The 10,820-nt window shown below is 44.3% G+C and overlaps 1 long non-coding RNA gene across 1 annotated transcript in view; it reads left to right on the forward strand.

Moving 5' to 3' along the window:
- The window catches only part of LOC129057648 (uncharacterized), a 32,369-nt gene extending 21,896 nt beyond the window's left edge, over window positions 1-10,473 (forward strand). Inside the window, exon 3 of the long non-coding RNA XR_008522296.2 lies at window positions 10,233-10,473. This is a non-coding gene — a long non-coding RNA (uncharacterized LOC129057648). The remainder of the gene's footprint in view (window positions 1-10,232) is intronic.
- Window positions 10,474-10,820: the final 347 nt, after the last annotated feature.

A 10,820-nucleotide genomic window follows, 5' to 3' on the forward strand; every position in this document is an offset into this window, starting at 1 on the left:
AGCAAGGCTGGGGGAGGGGCACCCGCCATTGCCCAGGCTCACTTCGGTAAACAAAGCAGCCGGGAAGCTTGAACTGGGTGGAGCCCACCACAGCTCAAGGAGGCCTGCCTGCCTCTGTAGGCTCCACCTCTGGGGGCAGGGCACAGACAAACAAAAAGACAGCAGTAACCTCTGCAGACTTAAATGTCCCTGTCTGACAGCTTTGAGGAGAGCAGTGGTTCTCCCAGCACGCAGCTGGAGATCTGAAAATGGGCAGACTGCCTCCTCAAGTGGGTCCCTGACCCCTGACCCCCGAGCAGCCTAACTGGGAGGCACCCCCCAGCAGGGGCAGACTGACACCTCACACGGCCGGCCAGGTACTCCAACAGACCTGCAGCTGAGGGTCCTGTCTGTTAGAAGGAAAACTAACAGAAAGGACATCCACACCAAAAACCCATCTGTACATCACCATCATCAAAGACCAAAAGTAGATAAAACCACAAAGATGGGGAAAAAACAGAGCAGAAAAACTGGAAACTCTAAAAAGCAGAGTACCTCTCCTCCTCCAAAGGAACGCAGTTCCTCACCAGCAACGGAACAAAGCTGGACGGAGAATGACTTTGACGAGCTGAGAGAAGAAGGCTTCAGACGATCAAATTACTCTGAGCTACGGGAGGATATTCAAACCAAAGGCAAAGAAGTTGAAAACTTTGAAAAATTTTAGAAGAATGTATAACTAGAATAACCAATACAGAGAAGTGCTTAAAGGAGCTGATGGAGCTGAAAACCAAGGTTCGAGAACTACGTGAAGAATGCAGAAGCCTCAGGAGTCGATGCGATCAAATGGAAGAAAGGGTATCAGCAATGGAAGATGAAATGAATGAAATGAAGCGAGAAGGGAAGTTTAGAGAAAAAAGAATAAAAAGAAACGAGCAAAGCCTCCAAGAAATGTGGGACTATGTGAAAAGACCAAATCTACGTCTGATTGGTGTACCTGAAAGTGACGGGGAGAATGGAAACAAGTTGGAAAACACTCTGCAGGATATTATCCAGGAGAACTTCCCCAATCTAGCAAGGCAGGCCAACATTCAGATTCAGGAAATACAGAGAATGCCACAAAGACACTCCTCGAGAAGAGCAACTCCAAGACACATAATTGTCAGATTCACCAAAGTTGAAATGAAGGAAAAAATGTTAAGGGCAGCCAGAGAGAAAGGTCGGGTTACCATCAAAGGGAAGCCCATCAGACTAACAGCGGATCTCTTGGCAGAAACCCTACAAGCCAGAAGAGAGTGGAGGCCAATATTCAACATTCTTAAAGAAAAGAATTTTCAACCCAGAATTTCATATCCAGCCAAACTAAGCTTCATAAGTGAAGGAGAAATAAAATACTTTACAGACAAGCAAATGCTGAGAGATTTTGTCACCACCAGGCCTGCCCTAAAAGAGCTCCTGAAGGAAGCGCTAAACATGGAAAGGTACAACCGGTACCAGCCACTGCAAAATCATGCCAAAATGTAAAGACCATCGAGACTAGGAAGAAACTGCATCAACTAACGAGCAAAATAACCAGCTAACATCATAATGACAGGATCAGATTCACACATAACAATATTAACTTTAAATGTAAATGGACTAAATGCTCCAATTAAAAGACACAGACTGGCAAATTGGATAAAGACTCAAGACCCATCAGTGTGCTGTATTCAGGAAACCCATCTCACGTGCAGAGACACACATAGGTTCAAAATAAAAGGATGGAGGAAGATCTACCAAGCAAATGGAAAACAAAAAAAGGCAGGGGTTGCAGTCCTAGTCTCTGATAAAACAGACTTTAAACCAACAAAGATCAAAAGAGACAAAGAAGGCCATTACATAATGGTAAAGGGATTAATTCAACAAGAAGAGCTAACTATCCTAAATATATATGCACCCAATACAGGAGCACCCAGATTCATAAAGCAAGTTCTGAGTGACCTACAAAGAGACTTAGACTCCCACACATTAATAATGGGAGACTTTAACACCCCACTGTCAACATTAGACAGATCAACGAGACAGAAAGTCAACAAGGATACCCAGGAATTGGACTCAGCTCTGCACCAAGCAGACCTAATAGACATCTACAGAACTCTCCATCCCAAATCAACAGAATATACGTTTTTTTCAGCACCACACCACACCTATTCCAAAATTGACCACATACTTGGAAGTAAAGCTCTCCTCAATAAATGTAAAAGAACAGAAATTATAACAAACTATCTCTCAGATCACAGTGCAATCAAGCTAGAACTCAGGATTAAGAATCTCACTCAAAACTGCTCAACTACGTGGAAACTGAACAACCTGCTCCTGAATGATTACTGGGTACATAACGAAATGAAGGCAGAAATAAAGATGTTCTTTGAAACCAACGAGAACCAAGACACAACATACCAGAATCTCTGGGATGCATTCAAAGCAGTGTGTAGAGGGAAATTTATAGCACTAAATGCCCACAAGAGAAAGCAGGAAAGATCCAAAATTGACACCCTAACATCACAATTAAAAGAATTAGAAAAGCAAGAGCAAACACATTCAAAAGCTAGCAGAAGGCAAGAAATAACTAAAATCAGAGCAGAACTGAAGGAAATAGAGACACAAAAAACCCTTCAAAAAATAAATGAATCCAGGAGCTGTTTTTTGAAAGGATCAACAAAATTGATAGACTGCTAGCAAGATTAATAAAGAAAAAAAGAGAGAAGAATCAAATAGATGCAATAAAAAATGATAAAGGGGATATCACCACCGATCCCACAGAAATACAAACTACCATCAGAGAATATTACAAACACCTCTACGCAAATAAACTAGAAAATCTAGAAGAAATGGATGAATTCCTCAACACATACACCCTCCCAAGACTAAACCAGGAAGAAGTTGAATCTCTGAATAGACCAATAACAGGAGCTGAAATTGTGGCAATAATCAATAGCTTACCAACCAAAAAAAGTCCAAGACCAGATGGGTTCACAGCCGAATTCTACCAGAGGTACAAGGAGGAGCTGGTACCATTCCTTCTGAAACTATTCCAATCAATAGAAAAAGAGGGAATCCTCCCTAACTCATTTTATGAGGCCAGCATCATCCTGATACCAAAGCCTGGCAGAGACACAACCAAAAAACAGAATTTTAGACCAATATCCTTGATGAACATTGATGCAAAAATCCTCAATAAAATACTGGCAAACAGAATCCAGCAGCACATCCAAAAGCTTATCCACCATGATCAAGTGGGCTTCATCCCTGGGATGCAAGGCTGGTTCAATATACGCAAATCAATAAATGTAATGCAGCATATAAACAGAACCAAAGACAAAAACCACATGATTATCTCAATAGATGCAGAAAAGGCCTTTGACAAAATTCAACAACCCTTCATGCTAAAAACTCTCAATAAATTAGGTATTGATGGGACGTATCTCAAAATAATAAGAGCTATCTATGAAAAACCCACAGCCAATATCATACTGAATGGGCAAAAACTGGAAGCATTCCCTTTGAAAACTGGCACAAGACAGGGATGCCCTCTCTCACCACTCCTATTCAACATAGTGTTGGAAGTTCTGGCCAGGGCAATCAGGCAGGAGAAGGAAATAAAGGGTATTCAATTAGGAAAAGAGGAAGTCAAATTGTCCCTGTTGCTCAGAAGAAAAGATTCCTTTCAAAATAGCACTCATCACTGATAATACGCCTGGTCACCCATCAGCTCTGAGGGAGGTGTACAAGGGGATGAATGTTGTTTTTACGCCTGCTAATACAACATCCATTCTGCAGCCCATGGATCAAGGCATAATTTTGGCTTCCAAGTTTTATTATTTAAAAACTACATTTTGTAAGGTTATAGCGCCAAAAATAGTGATTCCTCTAACGGATGTGAGCAAAGTCAATTGAAAACCTTCTGGAAAGGATTCACCATGCTATATGTCATTAAAAACATTGATTCATGGGAGGAGGTCAAAGTATCAACATTAACATAAGATTGGAAGAAATCGATTCCAACCTTCATAGGTGGCTTTGAGGGGTTTGTGACTTTGGTGGAGGAAGAAGTAACTGCAGATGTGTTGGAAATAGCAAGAGAACTAGAATGAAAAGTGAAGCCTGAAGATGTGACTGAATTGCTGCAATCTCATATTAAAACTTGAACAGACGAGGAGTAGCTTCTTATGAGTGAGCAAAGAAAGCGGTTTCTTAAGATGGAATTTCCTCCTGGTGAAGATGCTGTGAACATTGTTGAAATGACAACAAAGGATTTAGAATATTCCATAAATTTAGTTGATAAAGCAGCAGCAGGGTTTGAGAGGCTTGATTCCATTTTTTTGAGAGAAGTTCTACTGCAGGTAAAATGCTATCCCAAACAGCATTGCATGCTACAAATAAATCTTTTCAGACAGTAAAAGTCAATTGACATGTCAAACTTCATTGTTGTCTCATTTTAAGAAATTGCCACAGCCACCCCAAGCTTCAGTAACTGCTACCGTGATCAGTCAGCAGCCATCAACATGGAGGCAGGACTCTCCTTCAGCAAAAAGATTACTACTCACTAAAGGCCCAGATGACCTTTAGCACCTTTTAGCAATAAGGTATCTTTTAATTAAGGTATGTACATTTCTTAGACAGATAAGGAGTGGTTATTGCACACTTAATAGACTAGAGTATAGAGTACATAATTTTTACATGCACTGGAAAACCAAAGAAATTGTATAAATTGCTCTATGGTGATATTTGCTTTATTGCAGTGGCATGGAACCGAACCTTCCATATCCTCAAATATGCCTGTATCTAAATGTCTTTTGTTCACTGCATATTCAGTGGCTTAAACATGAAGGAAATGTTCACCTTACATTATGAACACGAAAAAACGTTTGTTATCATTTTATTAAGGAAATCAGGATCTCCCAAGTGCTGGCTCAGAAAAATATTGACACAAGAATTTCCCTTTGTTGCACTGGCCCATATTTATAATCTTCAGACTGATCTCTTACTTTCTTACAACCGCCCCCTCACCTCCTTAATCTGGTGGTACTGGGCCTGTTTAACAAGAAACCAAGAACAAGGAATAAAGGTTTTGCATGGTCTCATTCTCTTACCCAGGCTCCACAGCCAGCCCAGTCCCATTCTCCAGACTCAGGGTCTACATCCTTCCCACTCAATAAAACTAAAGCGACACCAACAGCTGATACATTCAGCAGCCAGGGACAAAACCACTTCTAGCTGTGAATTCCATCCAGTCACACACAGGGTGCAGCTGCAGCCCACATCTGCAAACTCTGCATTCTGAAACCCTTTGTGTATATACTTCCTAGGGACTCAGACAGTGGGCCCCAGGGGCAAGAGGACTTGTCCTTCCCAAGGTCACAAGGTTCATTGCAGGGCCTTCTTCCCCCGTCTTTCTCAGGCTGCTAGGACTTTCAACACAGTTGTGATCTCCTTCCTTCTACACCCACCTCCTTTCCCCCGGTGTCCCTCCTTCCTTGCCGCTTCTTCCTTACTCACCTCCTGTCCAGGAGCCTGTTAGTGTTGGCTCAGGCCAGGCTCTCCACAGGTCTCATCCTGGGCACACTCTCTAAATGAATCCAGGTTCCTTGAGCCAGTAGCACCTCCATTTTTCAGCTGCAAAATGAGTCTTGTTAGCACACCTATCTTACAGGGACTTTCTAAGATGAGAAAATGTGTATAAAATGCTTTAGGACAATGGCAGACTGGCAGCAGCAGATATCACCTGTTAACATTAAACCTCTGGTTCCCATCTGATTTGGATGGGTTGGGTTGCAATGTCTGTGAGATTTCCACATGGAAGCAACAAGAAGGGAATAGGATTTTCCTAGAAGAGTGGTCTAGGCTACAGATACACCGGGAATGAGGTCATTAATGGAAGGATAGCCTGCCCTTATGACTGGGTGCCTTACATACTACATTAGTCAGGGTCCTCCAGAGAAACAGAAACAACAGGACATGTAGAGAAACATAAGAGATTTATTATGGGACTTCGCTCACCCAATTACCCAGGCTGAGAAGTTCCATAATCTGCTGTCTGCAAGCTGGAGGCCCAGGAAAACCTCCAGCTTGCAGACAGTGAACTGATGTAACTCATTTCAAGTCTAAAGGGGAGGTGATGTATAAGCCCTGTTGTGTTAGTCCATTTTCATACTGCTATGAAGAAATACCTGAGACTGGGTAACTTATAAAGAAAAAGAGGTTTAATGGACTCACAGCTCCACATGGCTGAGGAGGCCTCACAATCATGGAGGACGGCAAAGGAGGAGGAAAGGCATGTCTTACATGGTGGCGGGCAAGAGAGCATGTGCAGCGGAACTGCCTTTTATAAAACTATCAAATCTCGTGGGACTTATTCACTATCACTAGAACAGGATGGGAAAACCAGCCCCCATGATTTAATTACCTCCCACTGTGTCCCTCCCATGACACGTGGGGATCTTGGGAGCCATAATTCAAGATGAGATTTGGGTGGGGACACAGCCAAACCATATCACCTTGTCTGAGCCCAAAGGCCAGAGAACCAGGAGCACCAATGTCCGAGGGCAGGAGAATATGTTCAATCAAGCAGGGAGAGTGAATTTGCCCTGTCTCTGCCCTTTTGTTCTATTCAGGCCCTTCAGTTGGATAATGCCCACCCACACTGGTGAGGGTAATCTTCTTTACTCAGTCTACTGATTCACATGCTAGTCTCTTCTGGAAATGCCCTCACAGACACACCCCAAAGCAATGTTTACCAGCTATCTGGGCATCCCTCAGCCCAGTCAAATTGACACATGCAATTACCCATTACATACACATTGCCTCTGTTCCCTTCCGCACTCCCTCAGCTCTGTAAACAGCATCACCATGCACCTAAATGTTCTGCCTAGAGCCTAGGAGTTGCCCTTAAATGCTCCCTCTCCCTGTCTCTCACATTTCCTCCATCAACAGACTCCACTCTCTCTTCTAGAACATAGCCATCACTGTGGTCCCAGCCTCTTACCAAAACTGACAAGCAGTCTCCTGCCTCCATTCCCAATCCCTCCAGCCCACTGTCCACACAGCTCCTTAAGCCTAAGCCAGATCATGACATCCCTCTGCTTACAATTTTTCAGTAACATTGCACTGGATGTAGTAGGAAACCCAAAACCCTCACCATAGCTGGTTTACAAGGCCCTGCACACTCGTGCCCCACTCATCTTGATCCTCCCCTGTGCTACTCTCCACTCCTGAGTAAGCTGCGACCACACCAGCTGCTCAGGGAGCCTCAGGGCCTCTGCCCTGGCTGTTCTCTCTGCCTTGTGCCCTCACATGCCTCCCCACCCTCCTCTCCCCCTGCCACCTCATTCTCATCCTTTCCATTCCAGCATGCATGTTGCCCTCCGCAGAGTGGGCTTCCTGCGTCACCCCATAGGAAGTAGATCTTCTCCCTCCCTGTCATGACTGAATGTTTGTGCCCACCCCAAAATGCATATGTTGAAGCCCCAAGCCTCAGTGTGATGTGATTTGGAGATGAAGCCTTCGTGGAGATAATTAAGGTCAAATGAGGTCATAAGAATGGTGTCCAATAAGATTAACATCCTTGTAAGAAGAGATATCAAAGCACTCTCTCTCTCTATCTGCTCAAACACAGAGAAGAGGTCATGTGAGCATACAGTGAGATGCGGCTGCCTACAAGCTAAAAGAAGAGGCTTCAGAATAAAACCTGCTGTCACCTTGATCTCTGACCTCCAGCCACCAAGAGCATGAGAAATCAGTGTCTGTTGTTTCAGCCTCCCAGTAGATGGTATTTTGCTATGGCAGCCCACCTAAGACACACCCTCATCCTTATTCTCCCTTCAAGGCAGTGGTTCTTACATGTAATTAGTGTCTCTGCCCACTTACATAGTCTTTGCCTATCTCCCACCACTGGAACATAGCTCTGAGGTCACCGTCACCCTCCTCAGGCCTAGCACAGGGCCTGGTACATAATAAGTGTCCATAGAACAAATCAGTGACTCAATGAATCCATCAGTCAAAGACTACATACTTCTAGCAAGGGATGGAAGGAATTGAACCCATCCCTCATACCCAGAAAGGCATCCCAAACAAAGGAGCCACTCTTCCCAGGATAGACTCTGCAATGACTACCCTCTAAAGCACACATATTTATCTACTTCTTGGTTTAGATCCCATCTTGTCCCAAAATGAATTTAAGTGAGTTTATCAAAATATAAACAATACAACAGAATAAATAACAGAGGAGGAAAAGAAAAATAAGAGGAAGCCACTTAGGTGACAGCATGCATGCCATGGCCACTTGCTCTGGGCACCCCAGCAGCCATGGCAAAGAAGGTAGTCCAGTGAGATGTACAATTCAGATTATCCATGAGATGCAAAGAAAGAGTTATTTGTAAGAAGCATCTTTTTTTTTTTTTTTTTTTTTTTTTTTGAGATGGAGTTTTGCTCTTGTTGCCCAGGCTAGAGTGCAATGGCGCAATCTCGGCTCACCACAACCTCCGCTTCCTAGGTTCAAGTGATTCTCCTGCCTCAGCCTCCCGAGTAGCTGGGATTACAGGCATGTGCCACCACGCCCAGCTAATTTTGTATTTTTTTTGGTAGAGACAGGGTTTCTCCATGTTGGTCAGGCTGGTCTCAAACTCCCAACCTCAGGTGATCTGCCCACCTCAGCCTCCCAAAGTGCTGGGATTACAGGCGTGAGCCACCGCACCCGGTCATAAGAAGCATCTCTTAATGAGCCAGATGAGCTCAGCACTGACTCATGGAGGAATCCCCACAGTCCTCCCATGGTAGATGGGTCCTGATCAGCATCCTTAAAGAAGATTCAAGAAAGGGTTTCAGGCAGCTCTTCCTCCCAAGTTGCCTCACGGCAACTCACAGCAATGCCTCACAAAGCAGAATGAGCTGCTCTACGGGCAGCAGAACAGTGAAGTCAGTAATGCACTTTGTGCTCCTGTGATTCTATATCTCCACATAGCCTACATCCTTATAAAGTAAACTTCCCTTTGTTTTCACAAAGCCAACCCTTGCAGCTGGTAATGGCTTAGAAAGTGAGACCCCAGCATGAGTGCTTTATTCCATACGTGACAGATACCCAGCAGTTACAGCATCGGTGGGTGTTTTCATGGGCTGGGCAGCCACTGTAGCTTCTGGAGTCTGCAGTTCAAACGAACTCCTCTCCCAGCACAATCTTGCCCATCACCCATCCTATCCTGAAGATGGTCTCCTACTCAATTGCACACTACCTAGGCTGTGGTGACAATTATGTTTCCTCTTAAACACTGCTAACACATCCTTTGAAATGCTTTAAGAGTTTATTATCTTTTAATAGTCTGGACCAAACCCAGGAAGAGCTTGGACGCTGTAAACAGTTGGCTGTCTCTGACCTTATCTTGCCTGTGTTTGCTTTCCTGTCCTACTGGGGAATTCCTGCGCTGCAGCTGCAGTCTTTAGCTTCAACTGCAGGGGGCTGGGTGCTGCTGCCCTGCTGCCTCCTGCTCCAGGTGCACAGCCAAAAAGTGGCATCCTACAGCATGCCCAGAAAGCAACACAGGTGTGTCCCATGTCTGCTGTGCTCCTTATCCATGCTTACATAGATGCAAGGAGTTTGAAAGAGCTCTAAGGAAGCAGTGAGCTGGGAAAAACCACCAAAGAGCTTTTGTGGCCAGATGTATATGGAAACAAAAAGGAATATGAAAGGTTTCCTTGGGCCATTTCTATTTTATTTCAGACCTCCCTGACTTCACAGTCTGTAAGATCCACCCTGTGTCTGCATTTTCTATAGCTTTCATCCCAAACCGATTAAACCAGGCTTCTAATCCAGAATTTGCAAAAGCTATTCTGCCAGCCAAGATGAAGTCTCTTTATTTTTCTGGGATTCTAGCCTTGCTCATTTATCCTTCCCTGTCATTCCCTGACATACTTTCCTTCTTCTGATAAATTCTTTTTCTAGTCCCTTGAGCCCCTGGCCTGTCTGACATCTCTTCATTCCCTTCCCAAGAAACTGTTTAATTAGATGGCACAGCATGACAAGAACAGGGATTCTGGAGCCAGATGGCTGGAGCTCACAATCCTGGTTCTGCTACTCACCTGCTGTGAAACTTTGGACATGTTACTTAACTCCTCTGTGCCTCAGTTTCTTCAGATGTAAAAAGGCTAGTAATAACACCTCCATCATAAGGTAGTATGATAGAGAAGCTTGTGAGTGAGTCTCTTGTCTCTCTTCCCCACTACAGAGGCCCATGTTCCAGAATGCACAGCCTAAAGAAGAAGGTAGCCTGTCAGCCTTGAATCCTGAGTGACTGTATGGAGCAGAGCACCACCTTGTTGGACAGACAGCATTCACAAGCAACCAACCTTTGCTCTGTTAAGCTACTGAGATTCTGGGAAAATTTGTTATTGCAGCAAAACTTAGTTCAGCCTGACTAATAATGGAACCACTTGTATGGCTGTAATTAAATACCACTTAAAATTGAATACCTAAGTAGATAACTTATTCCTCCTCCAGGAGATGAGATCCCAAAGTGGCAGGCTTACTCTCTGTATTCCCTCCAGCTCCTGGCACGGCACACAGGAGGAGCTGTATGAGTGTTTGTTGAGTGACAACTGCAAAAGTTTCCAGGCCCTTCTCCTCCATCATGTGCTGCATCTGGCAGCTTCCAGGCTCACCCAGCCCCTGCACCCAAGAATAAGGTTGTTCCAAGGAGGGGCAGTACAACCAGCATGAGAACACATTAGCAGCTCCTCTGCAACACACACACCCAGAAACACACAGAGGCACACATGCACACACATAGACACACAGAGAGACATACATGTATGCA

This window comes from Pongo abelii, chromosome 12 (assembly GCF_028885655.2).
Source record: "Pongo abelii isolate AG06213 chromosome 12, NHGRI_mPonAbe1-v2.0_pri, whole genome shotgun sequence".
NCBI classification, from domain to species: Eukaryota; Metazoa; Chordata; class Mammalia; order Primates; family Hominidae; genus Pongo; species Pongo abelii.